This window comes from Oryctolagus cuniculus, chromosome 15, assembly GCF_051225735.1.
Source record: "Oryctolagus cuniculus isolate XC-2025 breed Fujian yellow rabbit chromosome 15, ASM5122573v1, whole genome shotgun sequence".
In the NCBI taxonomy this organism is placed as follows: domain Eukaryota; kingdom Metazoa; phylum Chordata; class Mammalia; order Lagomorpha; family Leporidae; genus Oryctolagus; species Oryctolagus cuniculus.
The window spans coordinates 92,267,250-92,293,461 of record NC_142881.1 but is presented as its reverse complement, the minus strand read 5'-3'; the positions used below and the strand labels follow the sequence as shown (position 1 = coordinate 92,293,461).

The following is a 26,212-nucleotide window of genomic DNA, read 5'->3' as shown; positions in this document are numbered from 1 at the left end:
CGGATCAGCGCCTGAGGGCAGAAGTCGGCCCCGTGGCCGGGCGTCCGGCTGTCCGCCACCCCGCCCCATCGTGGGAGACAGCGGGCCACGGATCCATTCTTCTTGAGGAATGGGATGGCCCTTCTCTTCTCTCAGATGACCTGAACGTTAGCCCTAAAGCCTGAGCCAGACCCCATCATTCTCCTGCTCCTGTTTGAAAGGGGGTTTAGCCCTCTGCTTTCAACTAGGAGGATGCCATGGGCACCATATCGGCTCCTCTAGCACCCCTCAATGTGGAGTTATTTTGCAACTGGTTCATAGTGTTAAGCATGAGCTTTGGTAACACAGAGATTACAATTCCTTATGCTTTTTCAGTGTTTTAATAACAGGTCCTGTAAGTGTGTTGTGTTTATTGGGCTGTACAGGCTGCTCTGAAATTCGAAATATATCTAGCTAATTCTATTTCTTATTTAAAACAAACGCCCCTTTGCATCTAGTACTTGTTTTATGTTCCTGAGCATGGTTGACACATTTTGACCCCTTTTTTATATGATAAATATTCTTCCTGGATATGTAGTTATTGTTTTTGATAGTTCTAGTGTTTTTTCAGGTTGTGCAGCATTTGAAATTGAAGAATTTCGTGGTAGAATCCATAGAGAATCAGCTAACAAACAAAATAACAAATTAAAAAATTAGAACCTATGGGTATATATGTATATTTTCAAGGTTTTAACTGAATATTAGATGCAGGGACTGCAAAATAGAACTATAATAAAAACTTTTGAAAGAAGAGATGTGTCCTTTTTAACTGTTTGTTTTTGAGTTGGAAAGCTTAATGCAAAATTCAGATCTTATTACAGAAATTGAAATGAGTGCATGCAAATTAATCTCCATTGCACCCGTAAAAAGGAAATTAAAAGCACTAATGTTGCATGTGGTGTATATAAAGTGACATTTCCTAAGCATCTTCTGGGCCTAAAACTGGGAATGATATTCAATGCTTCCTTTTCCTCAGGCTATAGTATCATAGGATTCAATTTTGAATCTGATAATGCAGGCATTCTTGTGACACAATAGCCCACCAAGGAAATGAAGGAAGAAGAAAACAGCCCGACTATTGAAACAGGCAAATGAGACCCCTCAGTTAGATGTTCACTTGTGAGCCTCCTTTCTTTGGTAGACAGAAATTAATTGAGCATCTAATTGTGTCCATTATACAGGCATGGCATTTCTTCCAGTTGAAAATGACCATTTGTGCGTGGCTCATTCGTAGTTTTTCAAGTCAGAAGATCATCTTCAATGCTAATTTGAATGACATGGGTAGAAAGATGTTGTATATCTGGCAAACTTCACTCCTTTAATTAACAAGTTTTTAAGACCACATTCTGTGTTTCAGATATCCGAAGCCCATCTCACATATTTTACACTTATGTGTTTGAGTAGTGGCTCTTTATCTCTATCTCTTCTCTACACTCACTAAATTCTACATTTCCACCAAACTTGTCTCAAAGTAAAAGGGACACTATTGTTCCAAGGCCTGATGACCCCAAGTGCCAGCAGCCTCACGACTGGTGTGGTAGAAAACCAGTTTTGAAGTGGTCTGATCACCAAACAGAATTCTAACAGACTGAACCATCCTTTAATCTCATCTGGCATAGAGATCAGTACTCTTTGGCAAACTTTGTGATTCTACTCATGAAGACCACGGACAGACTTGATTGGAGTGGGAACAGCTATCCTTCTCCAGGAATGTTATCAAAACTCTGCACAAGCCTCTTTGTTAGGCTGCTTATATTTTTGAAGAATATGGTCAACATTGCTCGAATTTATTTAGCATCCGGAGGTCCATCCACCCCCCGCACTGGAGTTTCCCTTTCCTACCCATCCTGATCACTTGTGCTCACTGGGTTAATGATTCATTATTTAAACAACTACAAGGATTCTAAAAAGAATTTGCAGGGTTGATGTTGTGGCTCCTGGGTTAAACTATTGCATGCGATGCCCCATCCCATATGGGAGCATCTGTTTTTGTCCCAGCTCTTCTGCTTCCAATCTAGCTGTCTGTTAATGTGCCTTGGAAAGCAGTCAAACATGGCCCATGTACCTTGCCCCTGCCATCCACATTGAAGACCTAGCTGTAACTCCTTTGAATTTTGCTATGGTTTGGATACAGGTTTGGGTTTCCTATAAAGGTGGTTGTGTTAAATCATTTATCTCCAAAGTCTTAAAGGAATGGATTAAGTGTCGTAATCTATTCCAATTAAGGGTGGGGTGGTTGAGAATGGATTAAGTTGGTAGGGTGGGGCTTCTATGATGAATCCCATGATGGTTTTGTAAGGAGAAGACCATAGACATAGAGGATAAATATTTGCTCTTGTTCTCACTCTTGCTGTTTCTGTCTTCCATTGCTTTGACCCATGTGATTACGAGACAATGCAATTAGATCCTCTAACTATGGAGGGATACGGAAATCATTAGAAATGGGGCAAGTCAGTGTCAAGTGTAGTCTCTTTTAAAATGTATATAGTTTCTAAAACTCTTAAGGTGCATTTCAACCCTTGTTTTTTTCAAAGAGCTTTCATGCATGTGGGCTGGGTTAGGTTTATTTTCTGCAGTTTTGTGACTATTCAGCAATTAACATGCAGAATCTCCTATGAGATACACTACTCTTGGTGCAGCAGGATGGTTAATTTATGGAAGGAAATCTAGCTGATAATTGCTTCCAAATGGTCACTAATAGAGTGAGATATTAGACCAGAGGAATTTTGAGAGATATCATTTGTTACTATGTCAGGTCAGCTAATGAAGATTGGCAGTAACCACACTAATAATGTTTTTGGCTAATATGGCACTCAGCTTTTGGCAAATTAAAATAGTGGCTTCTCTCTGATCTGGAGTGGATGTGGAAGAGTGGGAATGGAAAATGAAGAGAGGGAGTTGTTGAAGGAGAGGAGCTCTTGAAGAGTTGACCCAGGAGCCAGGGTTCTGTCCCCAGATATTTGCAGGCTTTAAAACATCCCTTAGCTATTCGGATCCTGAGGGTCCTGAGACCCAGGCTCTCCAGGTAGCTTCTTGACGTCTAAAATTCTGAACCTAAACACCAAGCAAGAGCTTCAAAATTTGTATATTTATTGTATTTATTTTATTTTTATTTAAAAAACTATTTATTTGAAAGACAGAATAATGGAGAGGGAGAGGGAGGGAGGGATAGAGGGTGAGTGAGGGGGAGAGGAGAGATACTGAGACCTTCCATCTGCTGGTTCACTCCCCAAATGACCCCAAAGGCCAGGGCAAGGTCAGTCTGAAGACAGGAGACTGGAACTTCATGAAGATTTTCAGCATGGGTGGAAGGGGCCCAAGCACTTGGGTCATCCTCCACTGCATTCCCAGAAGCATTAGTAGAGAGCTGGATTGAAGGTGGAGTAACCAGGATTCAAACTGGGCTCACATATGGGATACCGCTGTTGCAGCTGGTAGCCTAACCTGCTATGCCAGCCTGAGAACTCATATGTTTAGAAACATGGCCCATGGCTGTTTAATATTTATATTTCGCAAATTTGGTTTGGATTGAATTCTATGATGAGTGTCATCTTGGCTATGAGAAAGATAGTAACTTTGGGACTACCTAAATTCCATGAAGTGCTTTCCCTCCTAATACACTAGATGGCACTGTAAGTGAGGCAAATCAAATTAAAAATTTAAAAAAGGAGGGAAAGACTACTAGTCAGTGCTAGTTTTGGCAAATTAGAAAATATTCCATTGTTATCAAGAGTTGTTTTGTCAATATCTTCAGAATGATGAGTGAAAATGGCCAGTGATGAATATCTTAATATCAGTTTGGATATTTGCTTTCAAACTTTGTTTTACAGTGGCCAGCTATAAACTTAAAGAAGGATTTGGTACACAAACAGCCACCCATGGCACATTCATACACACACACGTAAATGCAACAAAAGTTTCCTGAAGCAATATAGAATCTTCCTCCCTGTTATGCATTCTGTGTGATAATTGCAGTTCACCAAACTATGCTGCTTGTAACCAATTAACTGGATTTCAAGACCCGTAGTTTGAAAAATAAAATAAAATTAAAAACTGGGGCCAGCATTGTGGCGTAGTGGGTAAAGCTGCCTTCCCAGGATGCTGGCATCCCATATGAGTGCTGGTTCAAGTCCTGGCTGCTCCTCCTCCAGTCCAGCTTCTTAATGGTCTGGAAAAAACAGTTAAAGTTGATGCAGATGTTCAGGTCCCTGGGCTTCTGCCACCCATGTGGAAGACCTGGATGAAGCTCCTGGCTCCTGGCATTGGCCTGGCCCAGCCCTGGCTAAAGCAGACATCTTGGAAGTGAACCAACAAATGAAAGATCTCTCTCTCTCTCTCTCTCTCTCTCTCTCTCTCTCTCTCTCCTTCTGCCTTCCTCCCTCTCTGTAACTCTGAATTTCAAACAAATGAATAAACCTTTAAAAGGGGGGGGAGTTATCAAATGAACCTGTCAAGAAGTATCAATAAGCATGTTTTTAAATTTGTCCATTATAGCTCAATAAAGCTTGGGCAGAGGGAAGATTGAACAAAAAAGGAAATTAAGTAATCATCTGGCTGGGAAAAAATGAAAAGAATTAATTTCTATTTAGCATTTGGCACCATGTCAAGTGTGGTGGGTGACTTGAAATATGTATTTAATGGTATTTGTTTTCTGGAAAGGAGAAGAATTACTTTGAGAAATATGAGAGAGTAATTCAATAAAATACTGTGAAGTTATACCCACAGACCAGAAAAGCATGGAAGCAGGTTTTTAAGTGATTTTTTACTTTGATATGAACTTTCAGTGGTAAAATTACATTTGGACAAAATGTATCAGACAAACATAATCACAAATTAAGTAAGTGGAAGTGGAGCAGCTGGGACTTGAACCAGGACTCACATGGGATACTGGTGTTGCAGCTTAACCCGCTGCAGCATAATTCCACCTCCAACTTGATTCTTCATATTCGTAATTTGGGATTTGTTAACCCTCACTGACTAAAAGAGGCTCTTACAGAGCACAGGTAGGGATGTGCCCCATAATAGTGCAATGACCCTTACACACTTTTAATGCTGTTTCCTGTTATCAGTTCAGTCCCTGAGGATGAACTGGAATTCTAGAAGTAGTCAAATCTGTTAAGAAATTTGTGTTGGGAAATTGGAAGAAGGAATTTTTTTTTTAACCACAATTTGGTGTTCCCCAGAGATCCTTGTGTCATGGGCTTATTAATGGATTAAGAATGAACTTGATCCAGGTGTGGTATTTGAAGGTGGGGCCCCTGGGAAGTGATTGGATTTGACTACATTGTGAGGGTGGAGCACATGATGGGATCACAGTGCTTTTTTATAAGGTGGAAGGGCATGCTCCTTGTCTCCCTGTCTTGCTTCCTCACCATGTGATCCTTCCTCTGCACACATCCTGTCCCCCCATCAGAGGACTCTGAAACTCCAAATCTGGGATCAAAAAATCCCTTATTATTTCATAAGCAGTAACAATTTGACCAATACACCTTTAAGTAACAGGACTGTGGCTGGTGTTGTGGGGCACTAAGTTAAGCCACAGCCAAAAATGCAGGTATCCTATATTGGAACTCTGATTTGAGACCTGTCTGCTTGGCTTCCAAGCCAGCTTCCTGCTAATGAGCCTGGGAAGGCAGCAGAGGGTGGGTCCCTGCCACTCATGTGGAAAACCTAGATGGAATTCCTGGTTCCTGGTTTTGATCTGGTCCAGCCCTGTCCATTGTGGCCACTTGGGGAATGAACCAGCAGCTAGAAGATACCCCCATCCCCCATCTGCCTTTCAAATAAATAAAATAAATGTTAAAAAAAAAAGACTGGGGCCGGTGCTGTGGTGTAGTGGGTAAAGGCGCCACCTGCAATGCTAGCATTATATATGGGTGCCAGTTCAAGTCCCAGCTGCTCCACTTCCGATCCAGCTCTCTACTATGGCCTAGGAAAGCAGTAGAACATGGTCCAAGTCCTTGGGTCCCTGCACCCATGTGGGAGACCTGGAAGAAGCTCCTGGCTCCTGGTTTCACATCAGCACAGCTCCGGCCATTGCAGCCATCTGGGGAGTGAACCAGCAAATGGAAGACCTCTCTCTTTCTCTCTCTCTCTGCCTCTGCCTTTCAAATAAATAAATAAATAAATAAATAAATCTTACTGGGAAGTCAGTGGAGGATGGCCCAAGTGCTTGGGCTCTGCACCCCCATGGGAGACCAGGAGGAAGTACCTGGCTCCTGGCTTCTGATCAGCCATAGCAGCCATTTGGGGGGTGAACTAATGGAAGGAAGACCTTTCAATCTCTCTCTCTCTCTCTCTCTGTGTGTGTGTGTAGCTCTGCCTGTTTAAGAAAGAAAGAAAGAAAGAAAGAAAGAAAGAAAGAAAGAAAGAAAGAAAGAAAGAAAGAAAGAAAGAAAGAAAGAAAGAAAGAAAGAAAGAAGGAAGGAAGGAAGGAAGGAAGGAAGGAAGGAAGGAAGGAAGGAAAGAAAAGAAAGAAAGAAAGAAAGAAAGAAAGAAAGAAAGAAAGAAAGAAAGAAAGAAAGAAAGAAAGAAAGAAAGAAAAAGAAAGAAAAAGAAAGAAAGAAAGAAAGAAAGAAAGAAAGAAAGAAAGAAAGAAAGGTCTAGGTTTTCAACCCACTCCACATTAAATCTTTGGGGGGAGATCTAAAGAGGGTGATCAAAATGTTTTCCTTTTTCTTTTGCCTTTATGCACTGTCCCAATTTTTTACACAGGCAACATATTATTTTTGTAAACCTAGGCTGGGGGAAGATTGTGTTCATTAATCTACATTGCAAACAATTTTAAAATAGACTTTTGAGACATGTTTTGAACAATGGAATAAGAACATTACCAGTCTGGCACCGTGGCTCACTAGGCTAATCCCCTGCCTGTGGTGCTGCCACACCGGGTTCTAGTCCCAGTTGGGGCACTGGTTCTGTCCCGATTGCTCCTCTTCCAGTCCAGCTATCTGCTGTGGCCTGGGAGGGCAGTGGAGGATGGCCCAAGTGCTTGGGCCCTGCACCCGCATGGGAGACCAGGAGGAAGCACCTGGCTCCTGGCTTCAGATCAGCACAGAATGCCAGCCATAGTGGCCATTTGGGGGATGAATCAATGGAAGGAAGACCTTTCTCTCTGTCTCTCTCTCTCTCTCTCTGTCAAACTCTGGCTGTCAAAAAAAAAAAAAACAAACATTACCTGCCTGGGGACTACTTTGAAGGGGTAAACATCCACTTAAATATAGAGTAAGCCTTCCTTTTCCATAGATTCTGCATCTGCAGAAATCCTGTATCTTCAAATACAAATATGCAGGAAAAAACTTTCATCTAGACTGTGTGTATAGATTTTTCCCTTCATTGTTCCATAAACAAACCAGAACAGCTCTGTACAGTAGCATTTACACTTCATTAGGTATTATGATAATCTAGAGATGGTTTAGAGTGAACAGGAGGATTGTGTAGGTTATATGCAGGTACTACACCATTTAGTATATACGGGACTTGGCATCTGTGAATTTTGGTATTTGAGGGGTCACCAAGGATACTAAGGAAGGAGTCTATTAGACCTGACATATTTGTTTAAGAGTCAGTCATTGCTTTTAAAAATTAGACTTTAGAGAATTTTTATGATTACAACCAAATTGAGCAGGTGAATACAGAGACTCCCTGTGCACCTCTACCTTGATGCAGGTGCACTTTCTCCCACTATCAACATCCCGCACTAGAACGGTACATTGGTTAAATCAGTGAAGCTACACTGACACAACATTATCATTCTAAGTCCACTTTACAATAGGGTTACTCTTGGTGCAGTATACTCGGTGAAATTGCATAATGGCATGTGTATTTGTCATTACAGTATGATGTAGAATACTTTCACTGCCCAAAAAAATCTAGCAGTATGTTTTTTATCCCTCCCTCACTCCCCCACAGCCCCAGGCAACCCTTGCTTCTTCCCTTGTCTCCATAGTTTTGCCTTTTGTAGATTGTCGTAGAGTTGGAATCCTACCATGGGTAGCCTTTTCTGATTGGTTTCTGTCACTTGGTAAAATGCACCTAAATTTCCTTCATGCTTTTTATGTCCTATTAGCTGGGTTCTTTTAGTGCTGAGTAATATTCCATGGTCAGAATCAGATACCACATTTACTTGTCCATTCACCTACTGAAAGACATGTTGTTTCTTCCAAGCTTTGGAAATTACTAATAAAATGCATAGTGCTGGTTTTTGTGGACATAAATTCATTTGGGTAATACCAAGGATAGTGATGGCTGCATCAAAAAGTAAGAATATATTTAGTGTTGTAAGAAACTTCCAAACCACTTTTCCAAAGTGGTGTACTGGCTTGCATTCCCACCAGCAGTGAATGAGAGTTTATCTTGCTTGACATCTTAGCCACAATTTAGTTTGGTCCGTGTTTTGGATTTTCACTATCCCAATTTGTATGTAGTGGTATTTCATTGCTGTTTTAATTTGCCATTCCTTAATTTCATTTGCTTATTTTTGATTTGCATATCATCTTTTGTGAAGTGTGAGTTGATGTTATATTTGCCTTTTTAAACTTGTTTTTTAAAAATTGTTAAATTTTAAGAGCTCTGAATATTTTCAATAGCAGACTTTTATTAGATTTGACTTCTGCAAATTTTTCCCCAGTCTGAGTCACTACTGTTTGATCTGTGCTATAAATTCAAGGGTTGTAATATTCCTTCCATCTGTCTTTTCTTTTGTACTTTTGAGAACCCTGACTTTTATTTATTTTAGACTGAATTCAGAGCAGCAACTACCTTTTTTGTTTTAACGTATTTATTTATTTATTTGAAAGGCAGAGTTACAGAGGCAGAGAGTAAGAGAGATAGAGAGAGAGAGGGAGGGAGAGAGAGAGGGAGGTCTTCCATCCCCTGTTTCACTCCTCAAATGGCTGCAATGGCTGGAGCTGAGATGATCCAAAGCCAGGAGCCAGGAGCTTCACCAGGGTCTCCCACTTGGGTGGCAGGGCCCAAACACTTGGACCATCTTCTGCTGCTTTTCCCATACCATTAGCAGGAAGCTGAATGGGAAGAAGAGCAGCCAGGACCCCAACCAGTGCCCATATGAGATGACATCATCACAGGAAGTGGCTTTACTGCTTACGCCAGAACATCAGCTCCTATAATTTTGTCTTTTAACAGAAGAAAAAACATCTGAAGCAAAGGATCAGGGATAGGAATGGCGATATTATACCCATTTAAATTACCAAATTTAAAAATAGAATAAAGACATTCTTAGGCATGTAAATTCTTAGTAACACTTATTTCTCATGAATCTTCACTCAAGAGAACATTTGCTATTAAAATAAGGAAGTTCCCAGGGGATCTGATGCAGAAAGGTGTCCACACATCTGACAGGTGTTAGAGTCAGCTGTCCATCATGGAGCAGAAGGGTGGCAGCTCCAGGAAGGCCACCCCTGGAGCACAAAGGTGTCATGAGCAACTTCTCTGATGTGCTTTGTGGTATGGAAAGTGGTTTGACATGTATCAGTGCCATAACTAGCAATAGTAATCTGATAAAAGGGAACTAAGTATTCAATCCAAGAAAAATAACATTGTACAGAGTAGAAAAATAACCACTGGAGTTTTTGTTTCTGCAGTGAGACTATTTGCATGGGACTAATAATATATAATCACCGAATATTGATCTAACCATAAAGGAAGGATAGGGAGAGAAGAGTGTAAGTCAGTTTAATTCTCCTCCACCTGAGCAGATGTGAATGCTTAACATTCATACATCATGAAACAGTGATATGTAATTTAGAAACTGAAAAGAAATATCTAAATAAACAGGTACAATAATTGAGGTTGGCACCTCCAGGGAATGAGACTGAGGCACGGGGTAGTGAAATGGAGTAGGTACCTTGTTTTTCTTCAAAATGTTATAGTCGTATATTATTTTCAGTCTCAAAAAGGACTTTTTAAAAAATAGTGACATGTTTTCTGACCTGGTGGTTATTTATATTTTCATCTACTTGAAAGGCAGTGTGACAGAGGGGGAGGAAGGGAGGGAGGGAGGCAGGGAGAGAAAGAGAAAGAGAGAGAGAAATGCTTTCATCTGCTGGTTCACTCCCCAAACAATCGCAGCTGGGCCAAGCTGAAGAAGCCAAGAAGTCCATGCTGGCCTCCTGTGTGGTTGGCAGGGGCCCAAGTACTTGAACCATCATTCACTGCCTCTCAGGATGAAGTAACAGGAAGCTGGATTGGAAGCAGAGTAGCAAGGAAACAGTCCTTGGGCCCCTACACCCTCATGGGGGACCCAGGAGAAGCTACTGGCTTCTGGCTTTGGACAGGTGCAGTTCTGGCCTTTGCGGCCATCTGGGGAGTGAACCAGAGGGTGGAAGCCTCTCTCTCTCTCTCTCCTTCCCTGCCTCCCTCTCTCTCTCTCCATTTGCCTCTATGTAACTCTGCCTTTAAAATACATAAATACATCTTTTAAAAAAACTATGCATGAATTTCAATTCTTTTGCACCAAAATACTTACCTTTTAATTTCATTTTCCAACTGCCAGCCCAGAATATTATATCCTGCAAAGCTATCATTTGTGAATGAAGGTGAAATAAAGACTTTTCATAACAAATAGAAATTAAAAGAATTTGTCGCCACTCGTCCAGCCCTGCAACAGATGCTTAAAGATGTGTTACACACAGAAACACAGAAACACGGTCATCAGTATGAAAGAAGATAAAGGAAGGAAACCTCACAGCAAAAGATCACAGGGAATTCAAAGCATATATTAGAACTTATCTTTGGCAAATGGCAGGGCAAAGTTACCACTTTTCATTAGTCACATTGAACGTTAATGGCCTGAACTGTCCAGTTAAAAGACAGATTGGGATTTGCTTCTTAACCTGATGCAATTTTAAATGATGCTTAATTTTGTTTTTAAATTTCAAATCCTAGCTCTTACCCATACATGGAACAACAATGAAATTGTACATGTAATTCGCCACTTTGCTACACTAACATTGTTCCAGGGGTACTTATGATGTACTTTTGAATTTTCTATACATGCAATAATGACATTTGCTAGCAGTTTTATGTCTTCCTTCCCAATATGTATTCATTTTGTATCCTTTCTTTGTGTTACTGCACTGTCTAGTAATTCCACCATAATATTGAAAAGTAGTGGTGAGAAAAAGACACTTCCCCCTTTCTCCAACTTAAGGGAAAACTGTCCAATTTCACTATTAAAGCTGGTTTTGGTAGATATTCTTTATCTAGATGAGGAATTTCTCTTCTGTTCCTTGTTTGCTCAGTTTTTTTATGCCAAATATCTTCTACAAATGTTGATGTAATCATTTAACATTTTTGCAGTTTGTGTAGTATGTCCAATTTATTGATTTTTTTAAATGCTGACAGCCTTGCTTACGTGGGATAAATACCACTTGCTTGTACTACATAAAATTGTTGGATTTTACCTATTATTATATTGCTTTCTATTTTTATTTTGCATCTTTGTTCATGTGAAATGTTTTTCTATAGTTTTCCTTTCTTAGAAGTTTAACAAGTTTTTTATTAAGGTAATGCTGATTTCACCAATTGAGTTATAAATTATTATCTACACTTCATATTTCAAGAGGAAATGGTAGAGAGTTGTCCTTTTTTGTACTTGGAATGTATGGTAGAATTCAACTATGAGTTACCCTTGCCTGATATTTTCATTCCTTTTTTTTTAGTGGTGGTGGGAAGAAGCATGCATCTTTGATTCAATTCTTTTAAAGGAAATGGGCCTTGACTGATTATATTTCTTTTTGTGTAAGTATTGGCAATTTGTGTTTCAAGCAATTGTTCTGTTCATTTAAGTTATCAAATTTTTGTGCATAGTGATTTTAGTAGCCCCTTATTATCCATAAGTTTCCATGGAACATTAATGTTCATTTCCAATGATGGCCACTCTTTGATTTCTGATACTGGTAATTTCTGTCTTTCTCTTTTCTTAATGAGCGTGGAGAGAGGTTTATGAATTTGTTATTTCACTGAAGTATCTTTTGGTTTTGCTGATTTTCATATATTATTTTCCTATTTTTCAATATTATTCATTTATACTTCAGTTTTCATTCCTTTTCTTTTTCATGCTTCAATTGTTCTTCTTGCTACAGTTTCTTAAAATTTATTATCTGGGAACATTCTTCATGTGTTTTGTGAACATTCACAGTTTCAGGTGTTTTTGTTGTCCAGACTGTGGTCCATCCATGGAAGCTTGATCTTGTTGGACAAAGAATTCTGTAAATATTATTAGACCAAAGTAATTGATAAGGCTATTAAAGCCAAATTTATGCTTCTGGTTTTTTGCATTTTTGAACAGCCAATTAATGGAAGATTGATGTTCCCAAATATAATAGTGGAACTTTCTCTCTCTCCTTGAAATTTTGTCAATTTTTAAAAAATATTTATTTATTTGAAAGTTAGGGTGTCTGGGTAGAGCAGGAGTGGGGAGAGACAGAGAGCACATGCACATGTGCAAGAGAGAGAGAGAGAAAGAGAGAGAGAAACAGAAAGAGAGAGAGATCTTCCATTCACTGTTTCACACTTGAAATGGCTGCAATACCTGGAGCTGGGCAGGCTTAAGCCAGGAATTCCATCCTGGTCAACCACGCAGCAGAAAGACAGAGAGATGGATTGAGAGGGGAGCATCTAGAATTCCAAACATCACTCCAAAATGGAATACAGGTGTCCCAAGCAGTGGCGTACCCTGCTTTGCCAGAATGCCCACCCTCATTCTGTAGGTTTTTGAAGTGTATTTTGCAGTTCTGAATTTAGGTGTATACACAAATTTGCTAGGTTTTAAAGCAATGGCTGCCTAATCATTAAGTAATCTTCCTGTTTGTCTCTGATAATTTTCCTTGTTCTGAATTCCATTTATCTGAAATTAGTGTAGTACCTCCAGCTTTCTTTCAATTAGTTTTAACATATCTTTTGCTATCGCTTTATTTGAACTTGTCTGAATCAGTATATTTAGTGAATGTCCAAAAGACAAGATGTAGCCGAATATTGTTATTATACTCACTTTGTCAATCTTTATCTTTTAATGAATATATTTAAACGATTCACATTTAAGCCTTTAAATAAGAAGATGGTTTTCATCCTATTTCACAATGGTTACTGTTCCTCTTCCCTGTCATAGCTAATAAATGATGTTTCTAAGCCCTCAAAAAAAAATTTTCATTTTCCAAGAACTTTTGGAAGCAGCCCCATCCATTTCAGGGGAATTTGAAATACCAGATCACTAAACATAGCACAGTAACACTGTGAATAAAGGTACAAGTTGATCCAGTTTGAGTACGGATTTATTATGGCAAAATTTTCCTTTGAAGACCTTTTTATCCTCAGTGCTGGTCCGAGTGCCTGACTCCAGGTGGTTTATTGGAGCTTATCTCTGATTTTGTGCAGGGGCTGGGTGGGACTCAGCATGAATTAATGAGAGGAGCAGGTAAGTGCCTGTGAGGCCACAGCTGGTCTCTGACTCTTGAGTTTATCTTATAATCACTCTCCTTAACCTGGTCCAGATACTGCAGTATGAATATTTGTTGCTTCACGCTTCTAAAGAAGAAAAGCCCAAGGAACTTGGCAGTAAGAAGTCCGATCATAAAGCAGGATCTTGATTCAAATCATTATCCCTTAAATTTAAAGTGGTGAAGGCAGCTTTAAGAAGAAAACAACAATGGAAAACAGCTTCATGTACCCTTAGAGACTTCCAACTGCCTGCCCAGAGTTCACCGTTGTAAAAGCCCGGTGCTGTATCTGCTTGTGGCAATTAAAATTTTCTCTCTGTTCACAGTGCAAGGTTAGGATGGAAGCACGCTGAAAAAAACTCATCTTGATTTTGCATTATTTAACACAAGAAGGGTATGTTCTGTTACAGTTCTTTGCAGAGGCGATTCCTCTTTCTCTGCTCTCCACTTTTCCAGACACATCTTTTCAAGAACAATGAATAAATTTCAAAATTTTTGGAGCAGTTTAACATTTACAAAAAATTGAGCAGAATGTAGATAATTTCCATTTAGTACAGTTTTCCCTATTCTAATTTTTTAAGATTTATTTATTTTTTGTAAGGCAGAGTTACAGAGAGGCAGAGGCAAAGAGAGAGAGAGAAAGAGAGAAAGGTCTTCTATCTGCTGGTTCACTCCCCAGATGGCCACAATGGCTGTACCTGTGCCCACCTGAAGCCAGGAGCTTCTTCCAGGTCTCCCATACAGGTGCAGGTGCCCAAGGTCTTGGGCCATCTTCTACTGCTTTCCCAGGCCATAGCAGAGAGTGAGATTGGAAGTGGAGCAGCTAGGACTCGAACCAGCACCCATATAGGATACCAGTGCTATAGGAGGCAGATCTACCTGCTATGTCACAGTGCTGCCCCCCCATTCTTAACATCTTGCATTCTTGTGGTCATTTGTGATAACTGATGAGCCAATACTGGGGCCGGTGCTGTGGCATAGCCAGTAAAGCCACTGCCTGCAGTGCCTGCATCCCATACAGGCACTTGTTCAAATCCCAGCTGCTTCACTTCTGATCCAGCTCTCTGTTATGGCCTGGGAAAGTAGTATAAGATGGCCTAAGTCCAGGTGCCTTAGCTGTAAGCTGGATCAAAGTGGAGGTGGGACTTGGCCTAACCCACTGTTCCACAATGCCTACCCCACTATAGGTATTTTAAAGGTCATATGTCAAACAAGAGACCTGCCTTTAATGAAGTGTGAAAAATTCAGCCAAGAGGATACATTCTTGTGGGTTGGAATGAGAGGCAGAGAATGCTTTGTAGAGAAGATGATGTGAGCTGGGCTTGAAAGATGTGTGGAACATTCCATCCAGACATGCAGAGGAGGAAGAGGCATGATAGGCAGAACTAGGAAATAAACAGCAAGACCAGAATTCAAATATCTGAGAGAGAACTGGTGAGCAGACAGTGGAAGGTCCTGGGTGCCAGCCCTTCGAGTCCCACAGGATGATCTTGGGGGACCTCAGCGCTGTTAATAGCTTCCTGTTCTTTACTGCTCACTCTTCCCCACTGCTGTGCACTATTCTTCCTAAAGTCCCTTCTGTGACTTTGTTAACAGCCTCACCATGGTGGCTAGTCCTGCCAACCATATCTGGTTCAGGTCCCATTCAAGCTCTAAAAGTGCTTTGTTCACTTTATCCATTAGTTTAGCCAACACAGGGATGGGAAATCCCCTATTTTAATCTTTAAGTCAAATTTCTGGATCCTGGAAAGATTTCTCATCTGCATTTTATAGTTCTTTTTTTATTAAATCACTACGTGTTACACCACACTAACCAAAAGTAATTTTTTATAAAACTGATTTAGTTTTTTTTTTTTTTATCTATAAAATGAAGACTAAGACACAGTGTAGAAGCCTGGTGAGACTTTAGTAAACTTCGGAGTGGACTGACTCTGGTCAACTGGCTGTGGTTTGCAAATTCATTAAAACTAGCTGGGGAGAGAGAAATACTTTTCAAGGTCACTGGAAAGAATTATGAGACCTTTTTTTAAAAAAAGTTTATTTATTTATTTAAAAGAGAGTTACAGAGAGAGTGAGAGACAGAGATGTTCTGTCTGCTGGTCTGAAGAGTTAAAATTGTATATGTGCGGGTGTAAAAAGTTAAGCTTAAGCTTACAGGTTTAAACCTTCCTGGTGCAGCTGTGAAAATAAGACAGAGTGAAGTAGCACCTTGACAGTAGGGAGCACCTTTTTGGAGCACTTGAGACTCCATTCTGGGAAAGCTCCCCCCCACCGTGAGACTCTGGTCTGAAACTATGATCTCAAATGGTCAGACAATAGCAGTGCACTACATCACCCTTGGCAGAGCACAAAAACCCCCTAGCATGATTGCTCAAGCTTAAAAGTAGAAAGGTTGCACCTGGGTTACCTGGGCTAATAATGAAGATGTGATTTGTCTATGTCTTAAGATCATAATTGCTAATTGTAAGATTTTAGCAACCGCTTAGCAACCATGTATTCTCTCCCCCCTCCCGGTTTTGCGGTTTTTGCCTTTATAAACCCTATACTTTAGTTCCTCGAGGCTCCTCTGTCTTGTATGTTCAGAGAGCCCCAACATGTTGGATCAATAAATCTTTAATGCTTTGCTGGTTGCATGAGAGAAAAGTCCCTTGGAGTTGTTCCTCAGGCGGTGGGCGTTTTTGGACCCTAAGGTTCACTCCCCAAATGACTGCAACAGCTGGAGCTGGGCCAGGACCCAGGAGCTTCCTCCAGGTCTCCCAAGTGAGTGCAGGGGCCCAAGGATTTGGGTCATCTTCCACCACCTTCCCAGGTGCATTAACAGAGAGCTGAATGGGAAATGGAGCAGCAGGACTGGAACTGGTGCCCACATGGGATGCTGGTGTCCCAGGTGTCAGCTTTATTCGCTGTGCCATAGTGTGCCCTTATGACATCTTCTTTAAAGAAAGTTCAAATTTTCCAACTGGCCTGAATCTGAAGCAGAAATGAGGGTATAATAAAAAGGAAAGCTTTTCTTTTACTTTCCAAGGTTTGAGTCAAACAAGAATCCTTAATCTGAGGTCCTTGGACAAACCTTGGCAATTGTATGCAAATTTGTGCATATTTGCACATGTGCACACTTTTCAGGAGAAAACCACTGGTTTTAACAAGAAGCTAACAACTAAAAATGAAGCCCTAGAGAATCTCTACCTTCAGAAGATTTTGAGACAAAGCCCTTATTTCCAGCATGAAAACCAGTTAAACTGAGCAGGCTTACTACTGACAAAATGAGAGTAAACAGCAGGTGTTGTGGCACAGCAGGTTAATCTGTTGCCTGGGCTGCCAGCATCCCATATGAGCACAGTCCTGGCTGCTCTGCTTCTAGTCCAGCTCCCTGTTAATGTGCCTGGGAAAGCAGCAGAAGATGGCCCAAATCCTTGCATCTCTGCCACCCATATGGGACATCTGGATGGAGTTCCAGGCTCCTGGCTTTGGCCTGACTCAGCTCTGGCTATTGTGACTATTTGGGGAAGAACCAACATATGGAAGATCTCTCTTCTGTCACTCTGCCTTTCAATCAATAAAGGTAAAATCTTTTATAAATGATAGTGAAGGACTGATGGTGAAGATGCCACTTACCGACACAAGAACCTTTCAGTAAAATGTATGAATGACTAACAACTTTCCAAAAAATACTACAGCTAAGTGGGCACTTTCTTACACTCAATTTCCTTAGTGATTTTGTGCAACACAGTTTTGTCATTTTTTAAAAAATTGATTTCTTTGAAAGGCATAGAGACTGTGACAAACAGAAATCTTCCACCCACTGGTTCACTCTCCAGATGTCTGTAAGAGCTGGGATCTGGCAGTCAGGAGCCAGGAACTCTGGCTGGGTCTCCCAAGTGTGGGTGGCAGGGATTCAACTCCATGATCCATCAGCTGCTGTCTGCTCGGATGCACAGTGGAAGGAAGCTGGAGTCAGGGAGAGGACCAGGACTCCCACCCAGCCACCCCTGTCAGAGACACGGGCATCCCAAGTGATGTCTTTTTTTTAAAAGATTTATTTTATTTATTTGAAAGTCAGAGTCACAGAAAGAGGTAGAGACAGAGAGAGAGGTCTTCCACCTGCTGGTTCACTACCCAGATGGCTGCAACAGCCAGAGCTGTGCCAATCCGAAGCCAGGAGCCAGAAGCTTCTTCCGGATCTCCCATGCTGGTGCAGGGGCCCAAGCATTTGGGCCATCTGCTGCTTTCTCAGGTGCATTAGCAGGGAACAGGAACAGCTGGTCTTAAACCAGCACCAAGTGATGTCTTCTCAGTTGTTTCAAATGTCTGCCCCTCAACACGGCTTTGGAATTTCCTTCTGAGCTCATGACACATTCTTTGGAATTGCCTCAGTGATGGCAATTCTTGCTCTTTGGGGTTGAATTTGCATTGAATTAATTGCCAAGTGTTATCCAAAATGAATACTAGTGAATAAAGAGGTAATTAAATTAGACAAATAACCATTTTTGGCTAAAATTAGTAAAAATAAATCATGAGTTTTTTTAGTTGATTTATTTATTTGACTGTAAAGCAAGGCCAAGAATGTTTTTGAATGATGGTGACATCATTAGAATGAGTATGTATCTTTCAGAGACAACTATTTTTTTTAATTTTTTTGTCTTAAGCATTCATTTTATTTATTTGAAAGGCAGAGATTACAGAGAAAGAGAGGGAGAGACAGAGAGAGAGAAATCTAGAACTGGCTCCCATATGGGATGCCAGCATCAGAGGCAGCAGCTTTACCCACCATGTCACAGTGCCAGCCCGAGACAACTGTTTTGACAGGTAATATTTGGATATAGTCAACGTTGATGAGGTTCCTGATTCTGTAGACAACCCTTGAATATACTAGTTTTTATCTAACATGCTTTCACATGGGCATACTCTTTGAATTGAGTCTTTTGGGACTTTTAATATTTGTTGGCCTTTATTTTTTTTATCTGGAGTTAATCTTTCTTTTCTTCTGTGAAACTGGCAGTTACATTGAGGCAGCCAATGCTTTGGAGCAAGAAACTAAACTTGGGTTATGACGCTTTGAAGTGTGTGACAACATTGACCTTGAAACTATCATGATGGAATATGAGAGCTACTATTTGTAAAATTTCAGAAATATCCCAAAATCATGAAGAAAGCTTCAGACACAGGTAGGTGGCTTTTCTAGAAAACATGCTTCATCTCATTCTTGAGAGTAGGCTCTTTCTCATCTTGTCCCCAGACCTTCACTGAAAGAGTAGGCCAGAAAGATCATGCCACCTCTCTGAGATCCAGAGTGGGACCATTTATACATGATCATCTATATATTCATGCCCCTTTAGTCGGGTTGGTATTTGTTTAAGGAATATATCTTTGAGGGCAATGAAGCAAAACTCCAACATAGCACAGTTACTTTTTAGAAGACCAACATTAATTTCTGCAGAGATGGAGGGAACCATTGTCAGGGGATAAGAGATAGAAAACTTTCTTGTTGGGAAGACCTCTTATCTATCTTGAAACTAACATGAAAATGAGTATTGGTGAAGCTACTAGCTCATGTATAGATAATGAAATGCTTTTGAAAGCCATCAATCCAGATAATGATCAACACACTGTAATGACTCACTGTAGGTTAGCAGTCAAGGAAGCTGGCAGGAGGAGAGATCTAAAGTGAGGGATGATGTTTTGCCCTAATGTTGGCTTAGAAATCTGTAAGTGGGGGAAGTAATTATAAACTGAGGAAGATCATTGTCCTATTTATAGGGAAGTTGTTAAGCCACAAGACTTTAACACTTCATAGAGGGACCAGGAAACCAAGAGGAGCATCAATTAAAAATAGCCAGAGCCAATGGGGTCTGAGAGGGGCTTTAGCTGGGTTCCTTCCTGATGTGGGGTGAGAGCGAGGCTCCCTTGCCTGGCAGTTGCTGCATCCGAGTCTTGAGAGAAGACATCGACTCCTAACCACAGAGCTACTAGCACTGTTATTGACATGGTCTGATTTCCGGAAGGCACCCTCTCATCTAGATTGGCGCCCACTTGCTCCTGTGATCCTGGGAACACTGTCTCTACTTTAAGGTAAACTGGCAGAGTCTAACTGCCAAGTGTTCTTTGCTAGACTCATGCAATCATCCTGGAAACCCACATCCTCTGGAGAGATGGTGTCAAGTTCATGAAGATGTGATTAAATGAAACCTGCAAAGCTAGCCCGTATTGGAGTTGCCAGTGGGGTCACCATGTGGAGGAGAGACTCTGGGGGTCTCTGTCTGTGTGGACACATTTAGGAAGCTCAGCCCTTTCTCCTCTTCAGTGATTGCTCCTCTTTCTAGATGAGAATAGTTGACAGCCTCAGGATCTCAAAAGGCTGCAGGACAAACTTTAAGAACAATGTACAAAAAAAAATCACCTTCTCTCTTAAATTCTTTTTTTCTTCCAATTTTGTTTTGCCACAGCAGAAAATAATTTACCACCAAGAAGTGGTGGGAAAACCAGAAGGTAAAGTGAATGGCAATTCCTCTCACTCCGCTCAGCTCCAGGAGTTTGTGGGAGCCCTTTCCAGAAGACTCCCCAGTGCAGCTCCCTGTTTCTCCCAGTAATCCCTGACTGAACACGTGGCCCTGAGCTGCCCTCCTACTATAACTGTCCAGGGGTTCAGCCAATGTCTGTCTTGGGTTTTTTTAATTTAAAAAAAAAATGTCTTATTTGAATGGGAGAGAGAGCGAGAGTGAGAGAGAGAGAGAGAGAGAGATCTTTCATCTGCTTTTCCATTCCCCAAATGGCTGCCATGGCCAAGGCTGGGCTAGAACAAAGTGAGATGCTTCTTCTGGACTTGGGCCATCTTCTGCTGCTTTTCCTTGCATGTTAGCAGGAAGCTGGATTGGAAGCAGAGCAACCAGGATTCAAATCTGCACATGTAGGATTCTTGTGCTGTAAACAGCAGCTTAACAAACTGAACCACAGTGCCAAACCCATAGAATTACATGTTGGCCAATATAGTGAGCCTACAGGGAGGCTGATCCAGTGAGGAAGTGGGCACAGATCCCTTGAACTAACCCTACATTTCCTAACACAGGATGATTTGTATAGATGCATATAGTATGTGATAAATGCAGGGCTTTTTGTTTGTTTTTGATTGTTTCATGTAGGGAGGTAAAGAAAATTGTTACTTCATCTTGGCGACAAGCAAATTTCAGCTGAGCTCCAGCATGTGCTATAGACCAGTTGGAATATTCTTCATTCTTGTCTTAACTGCTATGTTTCATCCTTTATGTCTCAGTCTACTCATGTTATCTTCAGGAAAATGTTCCCTAGCCCCAGTTTGGATTGAATTTTTTATATTATCATTAACCTGTTATCTTAATAAAGCAATCTAAATCCAGAGTTGTAATTTATTTTAATTTCCTCTCCACTAGACTCTAATCTAAATAAGAACAGGAATTTTGTTTGTTTTATTTGCAGAGCTTAGTATAATAATGTATTACACAGTGGGGATTTTCTTTTTTTTTTTTTTGACAGGCAGAATTAGACAGTGAAAGAGAGAGAGAGAGAAAGAGAGAGAGAGAAAGGTCTTCCTTTTTCCATTGGTTCACCCCCCCCCCAAGTGGCCGCTAAGGCTGGCGCGCTGTGCCAATCCAAAGCCAGGAGCCAGGTGTGGCCGCTAAGGCTGGCGCGCTGTGCCAATCCAAAGCCAGGAGCCAGGTGCTTTCTCCTGGTCTCCCATGTGGGTGCAGGACTCAAGGACCTGGGCCACCCTCCACTGTACTCTCAGGCCACAGCAGAGAGCTGGACTGGAAGAGGAGCAGCCAGGACAGAATCTGGCACCCCAACTGGGACTAGAACCCAGGGTGCCGGTGCCACAGGTGGAGGATTAGCCTAGTGAGTCTTGGCACCAGCCCACAGTGTGGATTTTCAATATCTAATGTACACTGCATGAATTAATGAATGGGAAAAAGAAGAGATGTTTATATAAAAAGTATTCATATATATTTCTCTCATTTTATTTTTCATATTATTTAAGGATACTGAAAATCCAGGCTGCATTTTTTTCATATGAAAGATTACTATAATTTTCTTTAAAATTGCTATAGAGTGCTTACTGAGAAAATGATATGTAAATTAAATGTATGAAAAATAGTTAGAGGACTGCAAAAATCTCTGCAATACAATAAATGGAATCACTTAGACCATCAACAGTTGGGTGGGATCAAGAATGCTATATTTTGAGGTATTATCTCTTTACATTTCCTAAAAAATCCTGAAACAGAGCAACAGAGATGTACACACACACACAGACACAGACACACACACATACACACACACAGAGAGAGAGAGAGAGAGAGTCATCCACTGATAAACTCCCCCAAATGCTAGATGCCTGCAAAATTTTGCGGGCAGAAAAAGAGTCAACAGAAATAACTGGGAGCTCAATCTAGGTTTCCCACATGATGGCAGGAACTCAATTACTTGAGCCATAACTAGTATATCCCAGGTCTTTATTGATAGGAAGTTAGAGTCAGGAAACAGAACCAGGAATTCAACACAGGTTCTTCAAATTTGAACATGGACATTTTAATTACAGGTCAAATGCTCACCCTTGATATATTCACTTTGTATTAAAAATACTTACAATATACTTATAATATACCTTTTGGGAATTTACAGAGGAGAAAATGTTGTCTTGGGGGATATGAAATTCTTAGATTGTTACTACATTGAATAAAACAGTCATTTGATAAGAATCATAATAAAGTGACTATATATAAATTATATATAGAACTATATATTAATTATATATGTAATGGATCTTAGAGACAAATAGTCAATTTCAGTTACAAATGATGAAAAATTTACAAATAAACATAAAGGAATTTCATGCCAATTCTCAGGATAACGATAAAGGAAATGTACTATATCTAGAGCTATATTTTGAAATTCAAAATTAAACAAAATTTTAAAATCCTCTGGAGCTCCAAAAATGGTAAAAATATTTCACATGGAAAGGAAATGGAGAATGGTGGCATAAGAGGGTTCTGAGAACCTATGAAGAGGAAAGTTGCCAGGAGTTCATAAAATTTTATATTAAGTTGATTAAGTCACATTGAAAAAGCCAATCAAGGTAACATGATGCTCATAGTACTAAGATTGGCCTATACCAGGATGCTGATAATGTATAAAGGTGATACTAGTAATTGAAAATAAAGTAAGGCTGGCGCCGTGGCTCACTAGGCTAATCCTCTGCCTTGCGGTGCCGGCACACCGGGTTCTAGTCCCGGTTGGGGCGCCGGATTCCATCCCAGTTGCCTCTCTTCCAGGCCAGCTCTCTGCTGTGGCCAGGGAATGCAGTGGAGGATGGCCCAAGTACTTGGGCCCTGCACCCCATGGGAGACCAGGATAAGTACCTGGCTCCTGCCATTGGATCAGCATGGTGCGCCAGCCGCAGTGCGCTGGCCGCAGCGGTCATTGGAGGGTGAACCAATGGCAAAGAAAGACCTTTCCCTCTGTCTCTTTCACTGTCCACTCTGCCTGTCAAAAAAAAAAGTAAAAGGAATGCACACAGCATGATATAAATTATAGTATTTTACTGCAACTAGTATTCAGCATTATAATATAGGAGCCATAATAGGGTGTAAAGCAGATATAAAGGAATTTATTCAACAATAGTCCAATCATTACAATTGAAAAAATATGGAGATATAAAAGCAAACATTGGATCAGCATTATGGTGCACTAGATTAATCCTCTGCCTGAAGTGCTGGCATCCCATATGGGCACTGGTTCTAGTCCTGGCTGCTCCTCTTCCAATCCAGCTCTCTGCTATGGCCTGGGAAAGCAGTAGAAAATGGCCCAAGCACTTGCACCCCTGCACACACATAGGAGATCTAGAAGAAGCTCCTGGCTCCTGGCTTCGGATTGACAAAGCTCCAGCCATTGCAGTCATTTGGGGAGTGAACCAGTGGATGAAAGACTTTTCTGTCTCTCTCTCCCACTGTCTGTAACTCTACCTCTAAAATAAATTAGATCATATTAGGAATGTACTAGCCTGATGACCAATTCTTGGCGGGCAAGGGGCCTCATGGATAACTGCAATGTCTTAAACATTCATTGGTGGTGCCTTCTTGCCTCCAGTGGGCAGCAGGTTTGTATTGGCAGGAGATTTTCTGCTCTTCTGGATATAAGGAAGGTGTGAGTCATCCATGGCAGAGGAAGAGTAAAGGAAGAGTCCTTTTCTAGCTATCTTTGTCAGCTTATGGAGATAAAAAACAAACTACCAAGATGTTCTCACAAAGGCCAATGTATTTAACAGGCTTTCATTGCCCCCAAGATCACAACACATGTATGACCAGCTTGTCACAGTGAGGTAGCAATTCTCACACAGATTCTGAGGACTTCTCTTTTAAATTGCTCCTGACTCAGGGATTTTCCTTCTTCTGGAACCCCTATCAGCCAACCCAACACTAAGAGAGAGATATCCTGGCAGGATATCTTGGTTAGATTAGATAATTCAAAAAAGTCTTCTCTGAGAAAATAGCTTTGCGCTAGTTCTTAGCAAGAGATGATGGATTTTAGAAAGGGGAATGGTGACAAAGTTATTGTAGGGGCCACATGTACAAAGGCCTGTGGTTGGAAGGGAGAAAAAGGAGACTTATGTGTTATTTTAAAAAGATTTATTTATTTATCTGGAAGGCATAATTACAGAGAAGCAGAGGCAGAGATACAGAGAGAGGACTTCCACCTGCTGGGTCCCTCCCCAGATGTCCGCAATGGCTGGAGCTGCACCAATTAGAAGACAGGAGCCAGGATCTTCTTCCAAGTCTCCCACATGGGCACAGGGGCCCAAGGACTTGGGCTATCCTCTACTACTTTGACAGCAGACAGCTGGATTGAAAGTGGAACTGTCAGGACTTGAACCAGCACCCACATGGGATGCTGGCACTGCAGGTGGCAGCTCTACATGCCACACCATGGTGTCAGCCCCAAAGACCCAGGATCTTGAATGAGAAAAGTAGGCCAGCACTAGTCAGCATGGAAAGTGACCAGAGTAAGGTGCCAGCCATGCCAGCATCTCCTTGCCAGAACTCCTACCCATTCCTCTTCTCAGGGCAGCAGGAGGACACCTAGAGCATTGGAAGATTTAGCAAGGACAGAGGTGGCACTCAGCACAGACAACTACAAGGTAGAACTGCAGCTCTGTAGCCCAGAGGACCTTGGAGGACAGTGCCGGCAGAGCTGTGCTTTTGATATCGGCAGTAACAAGAGATGTAGAAAACCAGAGTACCTGGGGTCGAATGGATAACACCAGGAAGAAATCAAGCAAGCCACATTTAGAACACACCAGAAATTCTGTGTCAGTTATGGGCTCCCAGAGCTATAAGAATTGAATACAGAGCCAGAGAAATACTGCTTTGTGACTGTTCTACCTATAAACTGGAGCTCTCGGGAAACACAAGTGCCATCCAGCCTCAACAACCCTGTTGAAAAGCTACATATGACTCCCACTTTCTAACACAACTGGTTTGTTTACCAATAGCTCAGGACCTGTTTGGGTCCTGGTCCAAGTGAGAAAGGCACTCAGTATTTCTCTGATTTTTCCCCAAATATTAATTAGGAATCACTCTACACTCTGGGCCCCCTCATGCTCCTCCTTACCATCTGGCTCCTGCCTTCCTCCTGCTATTCAGGATGGGGGTTTTTATAAGCACCATGGTGGTCATAGGATTGTGGGCCACAGTTTTTGGTCTTTCATTCATTCCAGATAGGTGGGATACTTTCTGATCTCTGTATGGAGGTGGGTGCACTGTGAAAACTGCTCTGGCCAATGAGCTTTAAGTGAGAATGTTATGTAACAGGAGGGAAAAATGGAAACACACTGTCCCATAACTTATGGGATGCAGCCCAAACTGTCCTGAATGGAAAGTCCAAGTCAGTGAGAACCTACATAAAAAAGAAGACTTCAAATAGATACCTGAGCATTACCACTATAGGAAGGAGCAAACAGAACAAAGTATCAACATATTTAGCTAGCAATTAACAAGGATTAGAAAATGATAAAAGAAACATGAAAAATGATAGAAAGGATTAACACAACTAAATGCTTTTATAAACATATTTATCTAAAAGGCATATATATGTGTATATCCAGGGCTGAGCCAGGCCCAAAGCAGCAGTGAGGAACTCATCCAGGCCTTCCACGAGGGTGGTAGTGATCCAAGTAATTGATCCATCACCTGCTGTTTCCCACTGTGCAATTAGCAAGAAGCTGGAATCAGGAAAACAGCCAGGACTCAAATCCAAACTTACTCCAATATGGGATGCAGATATCTAAAATGGCATCCTAATTGCTAAACAAAATATCTGCTCCAAAGTTTTTCTTTCAAAAAGATGATTAATGAAACTTTATCCAGAGTAACAAAGAAAAGAAGTGTGAAGACTGAAAAAAATTCATAAGTGAGAAAGGTGACATTACAACTGATGCCACAGGAATGCAAAAGATCATAAGAGAACGCTATGAATGAACATGCACTGACAAATCTGATAATCCAGAGGAAATGGATGAATCCCTAGGAATATACAATCTGACAAAACTGAGCTAGGAAGAAATAGAAAACATGAACAGATACTAACCAGCAAAGATATTAAACAAATATGCCTCCAATTAAAGTAAATTTAAAACCTGTACACTTAACAACTGGATTCTACAAAATACATAAATAAGAAATTGTAACCATTCTATAATTCTTCTGAGAGAT

General features: G+C 41.0%; 1 protein-coding gene across 1 annotated transcript in view; it reads left to right on the top strand.

The window, feature by feature from the left end:
• The window catches only part of LOC103347276 (uncharacterized), a 366,450-nt gene that overhangs the window by 148,977 nt on the left and 191,261 nt on the right, over positions 1–26,212 (top strand).